The 20,917-nt window shown below is 41.6% G+C and overlaps 1 pseudogene across 1 annotated transcript; it reads left to right on the plus strand.

Moving 5' to 3' along the window:
• Positions 1 to 1,985: 1,985 nt before the first annotated feature.
• LOC308416152 (eukaryotic translation initiation factor 4E transporter-like) lies at positions 1,986 to 20,084 on the plus strand (annotated as a pseudogene). Its single transcript has 4 exons — positions 1,986 to 2,067; positions 10,651 to 11,865; positions 12,070 to 13,354; positions 19,884 to 20,084. The product of its transcript is annotated as a eukaryotic translation initiation factor 4E transporter-like (transcript).
• The last annotated feature ends 833 nt before the right edge of the window (positions 20,085 to 20,917 follow it).

Raw genomic sequence — 20,917 nt, forward strand, 5'->3', positions numbered from 1 at the left:
ATGGGACATTCTATTGGTTTGAATGACAAGAGCTTGTGACACTGTGATATCACTTGCAAAAGAAGGTGGACCATTAGCTTACACCATACTAAATATTAATTTAAACCAGATTTTAAGGGGATGGGAATTTAGCTTCGTAGTAAAGTGCTTGCCTAGAAAACCCTAGGTTCGGTCTACAGCCCTGAAAAGAAAAAGAAAAAAAGAAAAAAGATAAAATCGATTTTTAAATGAACTTAAACATAAGACCAAAACTATTAAACTCTAAAAAGAGAAAATAAGTCAATATTTTGACAGTGGATTTGGCAATAATTTATTGGATATGATATGAAAGAATAATAACAACAAAGTAGATAAACTAGAAAATATTCAGATTTAATACTGTGAAAGCAGAACAGAGTCCATGACAGGTATCAACTGGAGCAAAGGAGTAGGCGATGGACTGTGACGTGAACTAATGATATAAGTGCATGAAAATTCTATAATAAATCCCATGATTCTTAATTAAACTTTGGGAGAAAAAGGGAAACTAGAGCTGAAGAGATGGTTCAGCAGTTAAGAACACTTGCTTCTCTTGCCCAAGACCAAGGTTTAGTATCCAGCATCCACAAGGCAACTTGGACCCATCAGCAACTCCAATTTTAGGACATCCAGTAACATTTTCTGCCATCTACATGCACACTGTAAACATACATATATGTAGCCAAACACTCATATGCTGAATTAATAGTTATCAGTACTCAAATCACTTGCCAGTGGTAACAGCACACAATCTTCACCACCCACCAAAATGCTCTGGATTCACGAATTAAGCACACACACACACACACACACAGCCTTCTATTTAATATTCTTTAAACAGGACAATGGCAAGGCACATCCAAACCTCCTCAAAACTAACAGTGTCCCCTCCAATATTCCTGAATTATTACTTATTAAAACCTATATCCCACCCTGGCAGCCATGGACACAGGCCTGCAGCCCTCCTGCACCATGCTTTCGGACTCTTACATGTTTGCTGCATCTCTGCCTCTCTGTCCTACACTTCACAGGCCAGGACCTTCTCTTTCCCTGGCAATGTTGATTCCCTTCTCCTGTGGTTCTCTTGCCTGAAAAACCTAAAATCCTGACTCTGTTTCCCTGTCCAGCCATTAGATGCTAACAACTTTATTTACCAATTAGAGCCAACTAGGGGTAGAGAATCTAAGAGACTTACAGGCAGGTGTGCATTTCCCATGTGATTTTAGGAGACAAATTAACACAAACAGTATTACAACCAATCCACAACACTCATACACATGAAAAATTTACGTTAAACCTGCATCAAATCACATAGTAGTGAAAAGATAACCTACAAAATGGAAGAAAATTGTGAAATCATATATTCCATAAGAGATTAAATATAAACTACTAAAAACAAATTTTATCATTAATAAAAGAGTAATCTAATTAAGACAGATGTGATGTATGGATCATGAAAACAAGCTGTCAGTTACCAATCATACAAAACCCCAAGGAGATGCCTCATCCCAAATGAATGGCCACAAGGGTTCAGGGTGTTGGAGAGAGTCTAAGTATTGAATCCAGGGTCATGTGTACCGTAGGCAAGTGCTCTACAACTTAGCTAAATCTTCAGTCCTTGGTTTCCTTGAGTCAGAGTCTATGTAACCCAAATATCCAAGAGTTCCTGATCTTCTGCTTTCATCTCCCAAGAGAGAAAATAGGTGAGAACATACTTCTACTGTGGGGTAGAGCATGGTAGAAATCCAAAGCATTACAGCAGCATTACATTATCTAAGTCCACTAATGAGTATATACCCAAACTCAAGGTAGATGTGGTTCTCCGTGAAAATGTGTCGAATTGGTTCCCCGGGTCTCTGGTCTGGAAGGAAATGGACAAAGTTCTAACCGCTCTTATAAGGGAAACAGGAAGGTTTGGGTGGATAATACAAGACTGGTAGCCAGGGTTTTGGGTCTCATCTGCTATCATGGCAGCACCTATGCCAGTGGCAGACGCAGCAGCAGGAAGCTTTGCTGATGACATGAGCCTGACTTACAGGCCAGTCCAAAGTACAGTGAAAAAAGATTCTGATGAAGGGTCCTGGAGAGAAAACTCTTTTCCATGTGTTACAGCTCAGTCAAACAGACACTCAGATTAGGATAGGAAACTTCACTTTTTGAGGAGTGTAATTTACAAAAGCAATTTATAAAAATTACACAAAAGGAATTTACAAAGGCATGTTTGGCACTCAGGAATGGTTAAATAAATGGAGTACAAACCCACAGGCCTGATACTGAGACTGTCTGTCCTGTTATTTTTTCTTTTCTTCACATTTCCTACATCTTTAATAGGGTACAGAGTTGGCAACTGTAAATTATATTTCCTAGGTGCTGCTTAATTCAACAATATTCATGTGACTAAGTTGTGGCCAGTAACATAGAACAAAGACCACAGGCAAAATATCTGCCATATCTTTATTTTTTTCCCTTCTAGTACTGAGAATCAAATTTCTATATTTTTAAAGAAAATTGCTTATTAAATATCAAGAATGAATTTGTAAAGTGTAAATGCCTAGTGTTGTAAATTGTCTTATTTTGGCTCCCAGAAAGCCATGCTTCCAGATCTGAGGGTTCCTGAGGGCTTCAACTGATAAGAGTTGCCTTGCAGCCAATGGCCCAATGGCTGGCAGAAAGACAGAAAGACAGGGAAAGGGACTTGGAGAGAGTGGAGGAAGAAGAGAATCACCATGACCCGGAGTTAGAAGAACTGGATTCAGGAGCTGTAGGAAAGAGAGCATCCTACAATGTAGGTAGAAGGGAACAGGACCCTATTGGAGGAGTGGGGGTTTTCGCAGAAGATAATACAGATTTAAAAGGTGTTTGACCAGGGATACCAGAGGGAAATGTATGCTGGCTGTTGGGAGGATAAGAATTGTCCAGCCATTGAGCTTAATCAAGACATATTAGAATTAGTTGGTGCGTATGCGAGCTCGGGCAAGTGAGAGCACATGTGAGTTTCACTCGCAAATCCACAGATCTTGGGTGGGTACCATGACTGCACTACAGAAGCCAAAGCAGTTTAACTAATTCACGGCTACAATCTGGTATAATGAGGACCCAACTGAGGTTCCCATGAACCTGGACATGGGGTGTACACAGCCCAGCCAGCCAATGCACAGTTTATTCAGAGATTCAACTTTTAAAGGCGAAACGGAATAAAAACGTGCAGTTTCTAGTTCTTGCCAGCTGCTGTTTCCCTAATAATAGCATATCTTGGTTCAAAGTGACCCAAACCTCCTGCAGACTGAGACATCTGTCAGCAGTCTATCTCTTAGCTGTGACTTCCAGCATCAGAGAAGAACCACAAGGGGTGAGGAAGATGAAGGGAGGAGGATGCCACTGTAGGTTATGTTATTCATGAAATAATAACCATGTGGACTGGTTAATTGGAGTTAAGAGCAGCTCAGAGAAAACAACGGAAATTATATAGTGAGATTATTGGCTGGAAAATAGACATAATAGTCAGAGGATCAATATCTGTCAAGCTCTTGTGCTAATTAAGGCTTATTGTAAATATGAAGGTTGTGTGTGTCTTTTATCTTGAAAGTAAATGGTCAAAGGCAGATTTGAAATCCCAAGTTGAGATAAAATAATTTTTACAACATACATATATACAACTCCACCCCCACACACAAAACTAATAAACGTATTTTTTTTAAAGTTCGTTAAAGCACTTGCCATCAAAAATTAGTATCTAAGTTTTATCAACAGAACATATGTGGTAGGAGTATGACCTCCCCACTCACTGTCCTCTAACTTCCATATATACACACTAATACATACACACACACATACAGAGTAAATTAGTGTAAATGTATATTTTTTTTCACATCATCACTTTTTGGCCCAGACCCACTTTTGTCTTTGGTTTACTTAGCTCCCTTTCTCACATCTACCTCTCCTCCTCTCATGTCTGTCATGCTTGCAAGTGTGTTTCTCCTCCTTTAATATTCATGTTTAAATCTATACTAAACTCTTTATAAGCTACAGTTCTGGTGACCAGACAGATAGTCCCCAGGGTAAAACAAACTTGCTATGCAATCATGAGGCCTGCAGTCCAAATCCCAGCATCCTGAAAACAGCAGTGACTACAGCTTCCAGGACTCAGACAACATCTTTTTAGACACAAATGATGAAAAACAGCAAGTAATTTGGAGGAACATACATGTAAAAACATATGGCAAAAAATGGAAATCTTTGTCCTTTTAAAATGTAGCTCACAGAAGAGCCAGGACCTGGGTCATGAATCTAAGGGAAGTAAGTAAAAAATCACTGTTTCTTATGTACCATGTGACCTAACCAAATACTATTATCTCTACAAATATGTTTCTTTCTCAGTGTGTCTAATTTAAGTGGTGCTTGTAAATATTAGATGCAAAATCACTTAGCAAAGTGTCCTTGAATGTAGTCCATATGGAGTAATTTACCAATAATGATTAAATTTTGGAATAAATGTTAAAAACACAAGCAGTGTTTCATGTTCATTTTTAAGTGTCAGGCACAAGGCTTAGAATCTTATGACTTAAAGTTGAGATGAAGGTATAAGAGGAATTACAAAAAGCCATTTTGTCAAGAACAAATGCTAAGTAAAAATACCTAGTATTACCAAAATATAATTACCATAAACAGAGTCTTAAGATTGTGAGAATAACTCGACTCATTACTTCACAGTTTTTATTATTACAAAGATATAGTTTCATTTTCATAAATGATAAAGGAAGAAACAACAGATTCGGAAAAAGAAAGCAAAAATGCCTATGTTGAATATTTCTAGGTTGCTTTGTGCTCCAACTTGAGAAGTAAAATGCAACATATAGAAAAAAAACTCCTTGTACAAAATGGTAGAAAACATCACACTAAAGATAACAAGATGACTCTCCTTCCTGAACACTTCAAAAAATAGACGGCCCTGAAATATAGCAAAAAGCCCCAGTAAGTTCTTCCATTATCACAATCATATTTTCAGTAGAGCATCAAAGCAAAACCTAGGAAAGCCATTCAGGTGGCTTTCTCATTCTCAGCAATTTATTTTTATTTTATTCTAGACACACAGACAAACTACTTCTAAAGTCAAATAAATTTTGATAGACAACAAAATTTCACTCAAAAAATAAACCAAATAAGAACAATTACTTTTTGATCTAATGACAAATCAAAATGTTGTAAGAAGATGAGCAATGGCAACACACCTTTAATCTCAGCACTCTGGAGAGAGGTAGGTAGGCAGACCACTTTGAAACCAAACTGATCTATGGGCTACTCAGAAAAATCTGGGGATTCAAAGAAAAACTCTGCCTCTACAAGAAAGGAAGAAAGAAGGAAAAACATAATTTTTACAGTTTGCTTTGTTTGTTGGTTGGTTGGTAAGGATCAGGCAGATGCTCTGTAGGTAAAGTGCCTCCTCCCCAAGCATGAGGACCTGGGTTCAGATCCGTATCCACATAAGATCTGTGCAGTGCTAAACCTTCCTCTCTAACTCCAACACTTTGACTCAAAAGAGACAGATTCTAGGAGTCATCCAGTCCAGCCAAAATGGCAAGCTCCATGTTCAGTGAGAAATTTCGACACAAGAACTAAGGAAAAAAGCAACTAGAAGACATCGAACAGACCTCTGGCCTCTAAGCAAACATAGAAAACTCAGACCTATGTTCTTTAGCATGCATTAACTCAATTAACCACTGTAATGCTACGAAGTGGGTAATACTATAGTCATCATATACAGTTGAATGAAATGAAGCACCAGAAATCACTGACAAGTCCAGAATCGTGCAAACAGCAAACAGTAGCAGGCAGGACCTGGACTGAAGAAATCAAATGTTCAAATTAACTACAGTATTCACTTAGTTGACAATTTATACAAAGAGTTTATAAGGTTCCAGGCACAGTTCTAAGTACTAGAGATAAAATTATGAATAAAGCTAATATAATCTCTACCCTGTAGTTAGGAAGAGCCAAAAAGTCGAATGGGAATAATTGACAAGTAAAAAGTGTATCATAATAAACACAAAAGAGTAAAGGAAAAATATTTAACTTAATACCAAATAAAAGAGTCAAACAACAGGAATAGAGAGACCTGCTTCTATTTTAGGAACCAGGAGAAATTCTCTCAATTAAAGAACAGTAATAGAAGAACAACTACCATCAATCAGAAGAGGTGTCCAGCACATCTGTCTGGGTTGGATCCTGAAGCCCAGTAGTTAGAGTCACGGGGAAGGCTAAGGTTAAGTTGGCAGCTGCTCTGACGGCAGGGAGAAGGAGGTTAGATTCAGTTCTGCATGCAATCCAGAGCCATTTGAGGATGTTGAGAACAAAAGGTTCAAACCAAGTTCTTTCTCAAAAGATTATTCTGATTTGTTATATGAGGAACAGCAAGCAAAATAAGGACACCTGCGAGGACAATAATCAAACAGTCTAAGGAGGATAACACTAGAACTTAACACTTGCATCTGAGCACAGTTTACAAGGAGATGAGGTACATAAAGAACCTGCACTTCTCTCTCAATTATCACTCTTCTCATGCTCTCAAGCTCTGTTCAAAGAATATTAATTTCTAAAATATCTATTAATATCCACATTAATGTTCCAGTTGGCACTGTTGTTACTAAAAAAGAAGTAAAAAGTGTTTTTGGTTGTTTGTGGTTCGATATCCTGTTTAACTTATCCTATGATTTATTTTGGTCTTCATTTATGATGGGTCTAACTAAACAACCCCTAACTGGTCGGCACCTCACTGTGTAGATCAGAGATCCTCCTGACTCTGTTCCCTAGAGCTGAGAATAACCAAGCGCTGTTTATACTATGATTGACAGTCCCTTATATTGTAATAAAACACTAAGAATCACACCAGCCTTCAGGAGCAGGTTCCTTAGGTCCCCCTTGACTTGTTTTCTTCTCGTGATATTCTCTCTAGCATACCAGGCCCTGGTCAGTACACAGCTACAAGAGTATGACACGGAAAAAACATAGTACCTGTAGATTCACAGTCTTATTAAACATTTTTCACTGAAGAACTAATTTATTAGTCAGCTACCCAAAACTGGAAAATGATGTCTTCAAAGTATGAATGAAAAGCGTAGTTAACTCTCTTCTTCACTTGCTTGCCTTGTGGGACTAAACAACTGTTAGACACCTGGACTTCCATTCACAGCTGCTGCTGACCATTCATGAGGAACTGGACTACAAAATTTTAAAGTCTTTTCAGATTTCTATTCAGTGCTGTGAAAAGGAAAACATGAGAAGCTAAAGCCTATGCCAATGGGCTAGTGAATGAAAACTTTTTTAAGCTGAAGAACATCAGTTAAGAGACAAACTGAATCCTGGACTTCACGGTGGAACTCATCATTTTGCAAACATATGCAACAGTTCCATGAACACATTTGAGTGAACTCAGGCTAGAGATGACTCAGAGTTCAGGCCAAACTGAAGAAGAATTTTAAATCATAGACTAATAACCCAAATAAGACTTTGTGTTAAAGCTCTATGTTGGGACTCATTCATTTTGGAACTACTTTAGGTAACAGTACAAAAAAGTTCTTGTTGTTGAAAATAAAAGATCATCTGCACAGGCAAGGCTTCAAGAAAAGAATATGCACTTAGCCAGTGAAGCTACTTGAAATAAAAATATTTAGATTAAAATGTGTGAGCACATCACTTCTCAGCCTATTGGCTAAGATCAAGTGTAAAATGTATGAGCGCAGACCTGGAGAGATGGCTCAGTAGCTAAGAGTACTAGCTGCTTTTTCTGGGCAAGTTCAATTCTCAGTACCTACAGGACAGCTCACCACCAACCACAACTCTAGTTCTAGGGCATATGATACTATTTTCTGGCTTCTGCTAGCACCAGGCATGCACATGTACACAGACATATGTGCAGCCAAAATATTTATACACATAAACTTAAATTAATAGGCAAAAATAAAACAAACTAAAATATGTAACTATGCAGGCCAAGTACAAAATAAAGTAACAATGATTATCATATCAAAGTAACTATCCAGACTTACATTCTCATTCCAGCAAACAATGAGGAGATCCATTGCAAAGGATCTGTTCACAGTGCAGTGCATGTCTGACTTAATGTTGTATCCTAAATCTCTGTGGTCTCTAAATCTAATTCTATCAAGTTAACTTGATTTTTGTGTTTCATTCATTCACTTCTGAATGTGAATAAAATTTCACATGTTTAGGAAATGCTAGAGAGATTGACTCAGAAAACAAAAAAGCCCTGAGAGATTTCAAAGAAGAAAATAGTGGTGAGACAGTGAGATAGTGTATAGAAGCCCAGATGTCCACAGCCTCCCTGCTCACCTGTAAGTTCTCTTTTATCTCATTTTCTTTGTAACTCTGGGCAAGAACCACAATTCCACATTAAAGATGGTAGTGAAGGGCAATCTGAGCTGGGCTTCGATGATGTTTTTTTGCCATGTCACAAAGAACTGGATCATTCAAAAAAACTGGGGTACTTGGATATACCCTGGAAGAGAAGGCAGAAATCTTTAGTTTCAAACGTTGAAAAACTTTAGGAGGCTTCTGAACTCATATGGTGCCTACTGAAAATCAGGGGTCATCAAAGAACAAGCAATATTTCCACCACTGAGATCTCCTAGAAAATGCAAGTTCTATCATCTCTGTGCAAGTTCGAAATGAGCTTCTGAAAATCGAGTTTATGGTACTGAAAAGATTTCGCCAATACTAGTGATTGAAGTAAATTCTCTACTGTCCTTCTTACCATTGCTTAGATGGTTGAGAACCAAGAACACAGTAGGCAACTAGAACAATGAATGTCTTTTGACTTGCAGTAGTTCAACAGCTTGCTCTGGTTCAGGTAGAGATGGCATTACTCCTGTAGATGGGCAAACAAAGATATACGATTATATGAGATGCTAAGGTTAATGGAACAGAGAAATGTTAAAGATGAATTAAAGAAGGGGTGTTGTAGGAACTCCAATAACATACTCTGTAAAAATAAAGAATACCTACACTCAGAGGCACATTCCTATATTTTCCCATACCCTGGAGAATCTCACTCCCTCCCTTCCTCAGTTGTCCCTCTTCCAACTGCTCACCTCCCTCCCACTTGGCACAGATATCCACTGTGTCAAATAACATTTTCTTTTGTTCATCACCTGGAAACAGATTTTCGCCTGGCTGGAATAGAAACAATCTGCTTGAGGGTCTGAATAAGAATGGGTGTGTCATAGGAGTAGCTCAAATTTGAACACTAAATATTCACTAAGGAAAGCACCATTCTGTGTATTTATATTTACAGAGTGATTTGCATATGAAATTATAAGGAGTATTTTTATGTGCTTGATTTAGTCTCTTGTATAAATCAAAAATATATATAAAAGAAAAGCTTAGTCAAGGTCATACAACCAGCAGAGAGAGACAAAATCCAAACCCATATTAAAGGCTTTTGTCTTTCCACTTCAAAAGCCATTGAAGACTGTATGTTTGACTTTATATGAATATGTAGGCATTGGAATTTATTAGCAGTGATTGATTGTTAAAAACAGTGACCCACCCCACCCCTCATTTTGAATGTTAGTTTTCAGTTGGGGTTAAGGGAATGAACTTATATATTTAAGCATATTAACTTTGAAAAGTTGTATTTTAAAACTTGAGACAACACAGAAATTAATCTTCAAAGCGAATCCTACTCTTTAAAAACTGAACAAATATGCATTAGTTACCATACAACAGTGTAAAGTTACAAGATCATTTACACAAAGTGGTACACACTGACCTAAAAGACACAGAGAAGAAAACAGAGTAATTCAGGAAAAATGGCAAATAACTAGGCTAATCAGTAAGACGAGTGCACTCTAGTAGACTCAATTCCTGGATGGAGAGCTTCAGATAAACTTCCAAGTGTCCAGCACAAGTAGCCCTGGACAGCATTTCCCTGGGCAACGTCCTGTCAGTGTGAGATAGCCGACTAAAAGAATGGTAATTCTGTTACACCTGACCCAAGAAAAACGGTAAAATCTTAGACAATCACTTGTGCTCTTTTGTAAACAATTAAGAACTTTGTACAGAGCAGGTTACTGTGTCTAAGGAGAGCCAGCCTGAGTGGGGGGGATTCCCCGCCAAGCCCAAGCCAGGGACAGCATGGAGCAGGTGCAGAGCCGGCCCCGCCCACTCAGAGCAAGAGGGTGGCCAGTGCAGGGCCAGGCCTGCCTGTGAGGTCAGGGAGCAGGTGGCAGATCAGGTGGCAGGGTGTGCGCAGGGGGCAGCAGAGGCAGGAGGCGCACGGGCAGAGGGCAGACAGCAGATGCCAGCTCTAGGCAGCCTACCTGTTGACCTGCTCCCTGCTCCCTGAGGTCTGTCACCTCCATGAGTACTGTCCCTGCCCTTCTTCTGAAAGAGCCTGTAGTCCTGGATCTGGGTGAGGGGACCTGGGTTTCCCAGAGGAGGCCAGCACTGGCACTCCCTCCCCGTGGAGGCCCCTCACATGGCCACAAGTGTGGCCTGCTGAGAGGTGAACTCTTTCCGGTTCCCCAGTCCCTTACAGGAGGATAATAAGAGGCAGTTGGTGCCATCCACTGACCAGTGACAGGCACTTTGTAGCAGCCTGAATTACTGGACCCGCAGCCCAACCAGTCCTACCTGTACTCCAGGAAACTTCACCACCACCAAGGAAAAAGAGAATTGGGGATGAAACAGAAAATAGAGATGCCTTCCTTGACCTGAAGAAACTGTACCCCTCCAAATTCCCCCATTGCTATACAAAAGAGGGACTCTTGGATATAAAAGACCATTCATCCTCTAAACAGAAGCTACCATGCCTCTGAAAATATGTCAGTGATGGTGTCTGGGACCCAGCTTCAGGGCAAAGCTCAACAGCGGGAAAGCCTGAAGAGCCAGAATCAGATCAACCTCTCCTTCTGAGAAGAATAGCAGATGCAGGAGACAGAGGGGGGGAAGGAGGGAGGGGGAGAGAGAGAGAGAGAGAAAGAAGATGACTTAGATGTTGTTCTCAGCCCACAGAGACAAAGCTTTGCAGGTGGCTGCCATGTGACAAATGCTGTTGGCTCCCAACACTCTGGCAGTCCATTGGAGAAAGACAGTGCTGAGCTTCGTCTCCTTGGTGGACGAAGGGTTGACAAGGATAATTTCTGCTACATCTTTGAGAAGGATCAGCATCTTAGTGGTAAGGACCTGCAAGACTTGAGAGACCGAGACAAGGACAAGTGTTTCAGGAGGGAGTTTAGAGATAGTAAGCGTGTCTTTGGTGAGCACAGAAGAAATGATTCGTACACTGAGAAAGAACCAGAATGGTTTTCAGCTGTCAGTATGAAACCATAGATTTGACTGGCTTTGATGATAAGATTGTAGAGGAGGATCACAAAGGACTAAAAGAACAATGGACTGCCTCTGTGAAAAAAGGCATAGTGGAGTGCAATGGAGGGGTGGCTGAAGAGGATTAAGTGGAAGTCATTCTGGCCCAGGAGCCCCCTGCTGACCTGGAAGTTCCAAGGGATGTAATCCTACCAGAGCAGTCTCCAGGCAAATTTGATTATAATAAATTTGTTAACCTTGATAAGGTGCCATGCATGTCTTCAATGATAGATGTTCTGAGAGAAGGAACAGTCTCTGCCAGCCACTTCAGTAGGTGGGTCTCTAACCCAAGCTGGTCAGAGAAAAAAATCCAGCAGCCTTGGACTAACACCCCTTGAAGAACTTGAGAGGCTTGTAGGTTTAGAGCAAGCTGTCTTCTCTCCTGGACAGAACTCAGGGACTTATTTTGCTCCCATGCCATCAGAAGACCATGCTAAAAATAAAATAGACATTTTAGAAATGCTACAGAAGTGCTGGAGGAATGGTTCAGTGGTTAAGAGAACTCTGCTCCTCGAGAGGTCCTGAGTTCAATTCCCAGGAACCACATGGTGTCTCAAAACCATCGGTAATGGGATGCACTGCCTTCTTCTAGTGTCTGAAGACAGCTACAGTGTACTCATAGACATAAAGTTAAATTTTTTAAAAAACAACATTAAAAAAGGAATGCTACAGAAAGCCAAAGTGGATTTTAAACCTCTTCTTTCTAGCCTTTCTACAAATGAAGAAAAACTTAAAAAGAGCTCACATTCAGGGATTTTACTTTCAGTGGAAGAGGTAGAAGCTGGGCTGAAAGGCTTGAAGGTGGAACAGAATATGAAGAATTCAACTCCCTTCATGGCAGAACATTTAGGAGACTCTGAATGCTGTGATTAGCAATCAACAGCTGAAGAATGATGGTGATACGACTGCATTCAACAAACTAGCAAAGGCAAGTGAGACTTTGCCTACCCAGCCCAAAGTCAGTCACTTGTTAGCCCCTGCTGAGATTCCGGGCCAGTCTTTCTCCCAAAACATCCTACACGTGTTTCAAACTCAAGCAGCCTCAACAGACTACCTTCATCCAAGGATATCATCACCAATCAGGACCCCAGCAACTACTTGAATATCCATTCCAAGGCATGTGCAAGCCCATGAGTCCTGTCTCAGCCCAGATGAGTCAGCTAGAATGCAGAAAGTTGCTTGGGAGGGGCTGGCTCTACCACCTGACCTTCCTGTACAGACAGCACCCTCCTACCAGCCTGGTTTTAGCAAACCGCAAGTGGACAGAACCAGAGTTGGGCTCAGAAACAGGCAACAGTTAATGTGAGAGTCACCAGCACCCATGCACCGAGAAAATTCCTCTTCCCCTGCTCCTGCTGCCTCCATCATGAGCATGCTTTCTCCTTCCTTCACCCCTACATGTGATCTGCAATGTACATGAAAGCAGAGAGAAGAGCAAGGAGGAAATAGCTCTTGGAACAGTCGTTCCTGGTGATGGTAAAGAGGATACTCAGAAGGCCAACGAAAAGAATCTCCTGTCATCCAATCCCATACCCAATACTGATCAAGACTCTTCTATGACAAATCTTAAACTTTCGACATTACAGCGGTCTTCATGCTCCACTCTGCTGTCCCAGACCAACCCTTACACCAAAAAACAAGATTACAGACCTAAAGCAACTGGGCAGAAAACAGATACCCTGGCATCCCCAATCTCAGGAACACCTTTTCTCTGCCCTACCGACCAAGTTCCCCTTGACCCTCATGTTCCTTTTGTTCGACCTGTGCACCAGCTTTACCCAGATTAGTCCAAAGGTACATCTACAGCATCTTCCAAGATTCCTCCAAGGTGTGCTTCCTCCTGGGATACACTTCTTTACAGTGACTATCTGGCTCACTCCTGGGTCAACCCTTGTACCCTTTGGTCTCTGCTGCTAGTCACCCTCTCTTAAACCCCGGGACCTCTCTGCATTTGGCAGTGATGCAGTATCGCCTGCCCTACGTCTTGCCAGCAAGAATGACACACGGCAACAGGATTCTTCTGCAAACAACCATTATTGTACAGCACTCTTGAGCAGGGGACTGCCGAGGAAGAAATGTGCACTGCTTAAATATGCCCAGGAGACACATGCCGCTTTCTGATTGGCGCGCCCTCCAGTATCTCATTAGCATACCCCGAGAGCGGGCTGTGACATTCATGGTATATGAGCACAACAGCTCTGTTTGCTGAAACATCAGCAGAAAGCCGGCGCCATCTATTGGAGAGGCACAAATGGCTTCCAACATTTCTTTCTTTTATCTTAAATAAAACGTGGCCGATCAACCATCAGGCTGTTGTTGGACCTTTAGCGTTCAAGACAATGATCAGCAATAATTTTGGGTAAAGCACCCTCCTGCGTACAATGGGAACGAGCCCTGCAGGGTGCAAAGGCTGCCTATGTGTAGGACACCCATTCCTGGTGCAATGTCTCAAAGTCTCAGGGTGCAAGGGCTATCCAGACACAGACCCATCACTTCTCCTTAAGCATACTAAGCCAAACAGAGGGAGAGGTGCCCATTTCGAGTGCAGCAAGAGCTTGTGCTATGACCACTTTGTCACCTTGTTGTTGAGTACGGAGTTTGCACACCATCTAGAGCAGAAACACAGTCCATCCGCACAAAAGCATGCCAAAAACTAGCTAATAAGGCAAAAGTTCTATTTTCCACTAACCCTGCTATCTCGGTGTCTTAGGGCAAGTAAGGTACATCAAAGGTTTTATTGGTGCCAAACAAAAAGGAAATAGTTTTGCATAATGGCGAATGTGCATTGGTTTTGGAAACACCAACAGAATCTCCCAACTCGGTTCTGCTTGAATCGTCATGCAGGACAGGCTCATCAAAAGCATGTAGAGCAGCATTTTGTTATGGTAGCACTCGACGTGTTAGACGTTCTGGGATCCAAATTGGGCTTTCTTCTTCCTGTGGAAACACACAAAAAGCTCCCCTGGATCATATTAAAATAGGATCCAGGCCTTTGCAATCTCCAGTGAGGACATCTTTCCATTTTACTAACTCTTTAGGTGGAACAGGCCATTGTCCATGGCGCTCGGCAGCTGAATGGCCATGAGCATCCAAATTTTAAAAATTTAAGGTAAGAAGTAGAGTAGAAATGGCTATTTTGGGTGTAGGGGGCACCTCTTCATTTCCCCCTTTTTGTTTGTTTAAATATACCTTCAGGGTGCAATGAGCTCTTTCAATGGTGCCTTGACCCTGAGGATTATAAGGCAAACCTGTCAGGAGTGAAACGCCCATGTGATGGCAAAATTGCTTAAATTTTGCTGAAGTATAGGCAGGACCATTATCTGTTTTTAACACTTTAGGTATGGCCCATGCACTCCATGCTTCAAGACAATGAGTAATAACATGAGAAGCCTTTTCTCGCTATAAAGGAGAAGCAAAAATGACTCCTGAACTGGTATCAATGGACACATATACATATTTTAATTTTCCGAAGGAGGGAACATGGGTGACATCCATTTGCTAAACTTGGAGAGGCTGAATGCCTCGTGGGTATACCCCTACATGTTGGGTGGTGGCAAAGACACTGCAGTTTCCACAGTGGAGAACTATGTCTCTGTTGTCTTTTCTGGTGATGGAGAAACGCCTACTTAAGGTTTCAGCTGTCACATGAAACAGAGAATGGAACTGGGTAGCGGCCTCCACAGGGGTCAGGACTGCAAATGCAGTAGCTCAGGTGGCAAGATCTGCTAAATTATTACCTTGTGACATTGGACCAGGTAGGCCTGAGTGGGCACAAATGTGCGTGGTGTAGCAAGGAGAATGTCTGGATAACAGCTTCTGCTGAATTTGCATAAATATGGAAGCAACTGTGCTCCCAGTTTTAATTAGACCAGCTACCTCCAGGGAATTAATTGCATTAACTACATAAGAGGAGTCTGAGACTATATTAACCGGACCAGGGAAAGCATTTAAAACTTCTAGAACAACTTGACATTCATCCAACTGAGGGGAATTTTGGCCAAACTGTTTGGTTACTACTTTGCCTTTATGCACATATGTGCCTATCCCTGTTTTAGAGCCATCAGTATATACTATGTCACCTTTTGTAAGAGGAACTGCACTTGTCACACGGGGAAACACGAGAGGCTGATAGCGTGCAAAGGTCAAAATTGGGTTTTTAGGGTAATGATTGTCAAATGTCCCAGAAAAGGCACATACAAGTATGGCCCAATCATCATCAACAACAGCCAAATTCTGTAACTTTTCTGCAGTATATGGAATAATTATTTTTTCTGGATAGGTACCAAAATGAGTAACAGTAGCCTTTAATCCACTCAAGGCAAGTTTTGCTACGGCCGAGAGATACCATTAAATAGTTTTGGCCGGGGAAGCCTGTGGATGAGTCCACAGCAAAGGACCTTTCTGCCATAACACTGCAGTAGGCAACTTCTCAGTCTGTAAGAGACAGCTCAAAAGGTTTACCAGGGTGTATTATGACTATCTGAGCTTCAGCCAAGGATTTCTCTACCTTCTGTAAGGCTGCCACAGCCCCGGTGGTCAGAGATTGTGGGGATGTTAACTGTTTATCTCTTTCAAGAATATCCAACAAGGGTTTTAGTTTAGCAGTAGAAATCTTTAGGAACGGCCTAAGCCAATTAATGTCCCCTAGGAGCTTTTGGAAATCATTTAATGTCTGTAAATGATCTCTTCTGATTTTTATTTTTTGAGGTACATCAAATTCTGGGTGAACGACGGCTCCTAAGAACCTTCCCATCTGTGATCGCTGAACTTTCTCTGAAGCTATCGTTAACCCAATGTGCTGTAAGGACTTAACTAAATCATCAAAGGCTACTTCTAAGTCTTGAACATTAGGGCCACACAAAAGAATGTCATCCATATAATGAAAAATGGTCAATGACAAGTATTGCCTTCTAATAGGGGTTAAAGCTTGTTGTACATACAGCCGGCATATAGTAGGACTGTTTGCCATTCCTTGTGGGAGAACTTTCCATTGGTATCTTTTATCAGGTTCTACATGGTTTATGACAGGAAGAGTAAAGGCAAACTTCTCTTTATCTTTGGGATGTAATGGGACAGAGAAAAAACAGTCTTTAAAATCTATAATAATTATCTCCCACAGCTTGGGTAAAGCTGACAGAAGTGGGAGACCTCGTTGGACAAACATAAACTGTTGCATTTGTGCATTAATAGGTTTGAGATTATGTAAGAGTCTCCATTTGCCTGATTTCTTTCTTATAACAAAAATTGGAGTATTTCAAGGGGAGCTAGAAGGCTCCAAATGTCCTAACTGTAATTGCTCTCTTACCAAGTGATGGAGAGCCTCTAAGTTTTCAGAGGAAAGAGGCCACTGAGGAACCCACACAGCATCCTCTGTTAGCCATGGTATGGGCATAGTCCCCTCAATGGCCCCTAAGAAAAACCCAAAGCACTTCGATCAAATTTTATGGTGGGCTGTATGGGGTCTGTAGGACCTTGATGATGTTTGCTGATGCCTCTTCCGGGGATATACTCCATATCAGTCATCATCCCTTGAGCAGGCAGGGAATAATTATTCATAAGTTTAAGGACTAGTTCTGTTAAAATGTCTCTTCCCCATAGATTAACCGGTAGTGGAAGGACATATTTTGTAAAAGTCCCTTTCTGTCCCTCAGGGGCTTTCCATTTTAATGATTTCGAGCTGTTAGCAGGACTGGCTTCATAGCCGAGGCCTTGTAATGAATGGTAAGATTGAATAACTGGACACTTAGCAGTCCAACACTTAGTAGATATGACACCTTTAATCCCCGCAAAACAAGTTTGGCTACGGCCAAGGGACACCATTCAATAGTTTTGGCCGGGGAAGCCTGTGGATGAATCCACAGCAAAGGACCTTTCTGCCATAACACTGCAGTAGGCAACTTCTCAGTATGTAAGATACATAACTTAAAAGATTGAATAACTGGCCACTTAGCAGGCCACCACTTAGTAGATATGATGCTTTTGTCTACCCCTGTGTCCAAAATTTCTTCAAAAAGTTTCCCTTCAATCTCTAAATTCAAGGTTGGTCATTTATTAAAGTCCACCAAGAGATAGGCTGAGTCAGTTCTTGAAGAACCGAAGCCTTTGCTCTCCCTTCTCAACCTGCTTGATGCAAATTGGGTGTGACAACTGGGGAAGATAAGCAATTGTGCAATCTGATACTCTGGGGAGATGGTAAACAAACCCCACTGGGAGGAGCACATAATTTTTAGTTGGCCTTCATAATCTTGATCAATCACCCCAGGGTGTACTACTAATCCTTTAACGGTGGCAGATGTGCACCCCACAAGCAGCCATATTGTATTAGTGGGTAATGGTCCATGAAAATCAGACGGGATAGGCTGAACTCCCATTTGTAAAGTTAGGACAATTCTGGTGGTGGCGCCGAGGTCCAATACTGTGGAACCCGGAGTGGCTCTCTGTGGGGGTTCTCCTGAGCCCAGAGTACTGGGGAGCTGGTTACCCCATATATTTGAGGGCCCCAAGGATGGGGACCCCGCTGTACATTTTTTGACACTTCTAAGGGCCTCCCAGTGAAATCTTTTACTGATCTACATTCATTAGCCCAATGCTTCCCTTTCTTACACTTAGGACACAGGTCAGGAATACTCTTAGGGTTGAAGCCAGAGCTCTGACTTCTACACTCTCTCTTCATATGACCAGGCTTCCCACAGTGAAAACAAGTGACACTCCTCCTAGGAGGACCAGGCCCCAGCTGCCCCTGTAGTATGGCAGCAGCTAAGCCTGCATTAGTTAAGGGTCCTCCGATCTCTCTACAGGCTTTAATCCAGGCTTGTAATCCTTTAGCCTTCCAGGGGACAATGGCATTATGACATTCCTTAGTGCATTGTTCAAAGACCAGTTGCTCTATCAAGGGCATAGCCTGTTCTTGGTCTCTGAACATTTTGCCCGCTGCTTCCATCATTCGGGCCACAAAATCTGAGAAGGGTTCACTTGGACTATGAATAACTTTTGTTAGATTTCCTGACACTTCTCCCTTATTTGTGAGGACTTTCCATGCCTTCACGGCACAAAGCACTATCTGGCCATAGACTTCCTCGGGGTAGGCTGTTTGGTTGACTGCCCACTGTCCCTGTCCTGTCAACATTTCAAAATTCCAAGCTGGCTATCGGGCGACGGCATTGGCACCAGCCTGGGTCTGACAAGAGTCATGCCAAAAGGCTTTCCACTCAATGTATTGTCTCATACTTAGGAGACAAGCTTTAGTAACAAACTGCCAATCAGTAGGGGTCATTGCTATTGTAGTTAACCTCTCTATCTTGGACATGGTATAATTAGCGGTGACTTTATAAGCTCGGACTGACTCTGCCAACTCTTTAACTTTTTTAGGATCGAGGGTGTGATAACTACAGACAGCATTATCCTCCTCGAACTCGGAAAACATTTGCCTGAGGGCATGGCATGTCTCCGGTGAACAAAAGGAGAACTCGCACTTCCTCTCTGAATAAGGTGGAGAAGCAGAGGCCACCGTGGCAGCTGCTTTAAGATTTTCAGTTTCGCTGCAGGAGTCCTCCATCCTGGATGATATCGCTCTGCCTCATATTTTGCTGCCTCCTCCTCTTAATCTTTCTCTTTAGACTCAAACAATTTATCCTCTAACTCATCTGCCAGCTCTAAAACTTTTAGCTCTTTTAGTGGATACAGAGTATCCTCTCCAAGGAACATGTATTCGTTTCCGGGGCTGAATTGTTTCCTCTCCCGGCAATCCTTCTGGGGGGGGGGTCTTTCATCGGTCTTTCCTCATTTCGGTTTTCTTTCACTTTCATTTTGTATTCCGCTCCATTTCTGACATGCTGTAGACATGCCTCTCGGAGCCTACTTGTTTTAATTTTTGTTTCTTGTGCGCTCCCAATTTCACTCTGACATGCCCTCTTGGTGCTGCGTGATAACTTTCTATCCTGCCTTAATCATGGCCTCACATTTCTGATCCCGCAAACATAATCTAACTAACTTCCAAAGCGATATTGTCACAACAGTCACCACAAATGCAAGCAATAACCCCTCTACTGCCAGAGAGAATCCAAAAAGGGACATGCCTCTTGGAGCTTACCTATTTAATTTACCTTTTCGCAGTTCTGATTCCACTTCAATGGACTGAAGGTTCCCCTTGGGACTAGCGATGTAAAGGCTTCCTGGGATTTTCAGCACCACTTGTCACGCACCCTACATCTCACCAGCAAGAACGACGCTTGGCAACAGGATTCTTCAGCCAACAACCTTTATTGTACAGTACTCTTGAGCAGGGGACTGCTGAGGAAGAAAAGTGCACTGCTTAAATATGCCCAGGAGACTCGTGCTGCTTCCTGATTGGTGCACCCTCCAGTATCTCATTTGCATACCCCAAGAGCAGTCTGTGACATGCATAGTATATGTGCACAACAGCTCTGTTTGCTGAAACATCGGCAGAAAGCCAGCGCCATCTATTGGTGAGGCACAAAAGGCTTCCAACAATGCAGGAGCAGCTACAGTACTTAGTTCTGCATCCTCCAGGATCTAGTTCCCAGGCAGCAGCTATCAACATTCAGACTTCTCAGAATGTACCTAGCTGATCAGGCCTTCCCCATATGCACGTCCAGCTGGACCATCACACCAACCAAAGAAGCAGCATCCCTGTGGGCCTTGCCAAATGGTTTGGATCTACATTATGACTGAAGGCTGTTAAATAAATGTAGGCCTTGGAACATTTGTTGTTATCATGCCATAGCCAATGGATTAACTAACTTGTTGAATCTTATGTTATTTGACTTCTTTTATACTTCCAATGAACAAATGAAGCAGTGTAACGGGAATAGTTGTGTGGACTTTTCTCAGTGGTTAACATTCCTATTTTAAAGAGTAATACTTAACTTTAAGAAGAATGTTGTTGAAATGCATGTTATTTAGTATGATGTGCAGAAAACTTTTTAAGAAAGTACCTGCGTCTTCAAGATTCCTTTGGAAACTAGGGAAGAGATCCCTATGGCCATTAAAAGGAGAGGGTGATTCTTATACACCATCAATATAGCAAATGGTTTATTTGCCTAAAAGTCATTTAAAGATACTTAAAGTGCATGAAAATTTTATTTACTGTACAGAGTTCTGGATGTATTTATCAAATAGAAGAACCACCCTGGACTTAGTAGTTCACCCATTTTGTGGTTTCCCTTGAAAAGAAAAATAAGTTTTCATTGTTGTGTCATTCTGTTACACTGAAGGGGAAAGACCTTACTGGGAAACAAGTTTTTCAGATAGGATGACAGTTCCTTCCATCACAACTTATGTATTTACATCCTAAAAGTTTCCCATTATGACTCTGGGATGTATACACAAGACAGCCCCAAATTCACTGTGCTGCTTAACAGGAACTTATTAAAATAGATAAAAGAGAAAAATTGCTGATTGTCTTGTACTAGAAGAACATAGTAAGAGGGGAAAACCCAGTTCTTTTTATTAAACCAAGTACAGTATGAAAATTACAGGAGACCAAAATCAGCAAAAAAGT

This window comes from Micromys minutus (genome assembly GCF_963924665.1).
Source record: "Micromys minutus genome assembly, contig: SCAFFOLD_202, whole genome shotgun sequence".
NCBI lineage: Eukaryota > Metazoa > Chordata > Mammalia > Rodentia > Muridae > Micromys > Micromys minutus.